This window comes from Triticum aestivum, chromosome 6A, assembly GCF_018294505.1.
Source record: "Triticum aestivum cultivar Chinese Spring chromosome 6A, IWGSC CS RefSeq v2.1, whole genome shotgun sequence".
NCBI classification, from domain to species: Eukaryota; Viridiplantae; Streptophyta; class Magnoliopsida; order Poales; family Poaceae; genus Triticum; species Triticum aestivum.
In genome coordinates this window covers 610,990,860-610,991,648 of record NC_057809.1, presented here as the reverse complement: position 1 = coordinate 610,991,648, position 789 = coordinate 610,990,860, and positions in this window count along the sequence as shown.

Genomic DNA, 789 nt, shown 5'->3' with positions numbered 1-789 from the left:
CAGATATCTCAATTAAGAATCCTCAAATCCATACAATTACAACGTCAAACCTAGTCCAAGTGAAACTCGTCCGGCTCCGCCGTGTTCATGTTCAGCGGCCGGTCGGGCTCCTAGAAGTGTTCCTCCGGTCGTTGGCGAGGCTAGAACATGGGCACACACCAGTTCACGGTACTCTAGGCATTGCACGTCTCCCATGCCTTACTCTTCCTCGTCGTAGTCCAGAGCCTTGCCGATGCCGGCTGGTTTGAGGTCGGCAACGGATCCATCATGGTCGGAGGCCATGTCCACGACGATGCGGATGTGACACCCGGGGTAGCAGGCCATCCGTTGAGGCATCGGAGAGTGCGATCGACTCCACCTTGCCGACGTCTGTTGCGAGGGCTGCCGCGGCCATACACTCACTAGGTGGGCCACAGATGGCCTCGTCGACGGCCCGCCAAAGAAGGGATGCGCGTCCGCTATGCCGTTCGAACGCCAGACGAAGCAGCCACCGTCTCATCTTCCTGAGCAGGACATAAAGTCTAACAAAACTTAAAGAAGCACTTAAAAACGAAGCTCTCTCATCGGCAAGGGCAGATGTGGCAAATCAACGACGCCGTCAACGGGAGGCAGAAACCTAACCCGTCTTTTCTCGGAGGAGAGACACAGGGACGAGAGACAAACGCACACCTACTCATGAGCCTTCTACTGGTAAAAAGAAAAATGGGTGATGCTACGTACACCTACGAAATTTTTGTCACATGTTTAACGTAATCAGCCAGCTGGGGGATTTGTATTGGAGGATTGGAG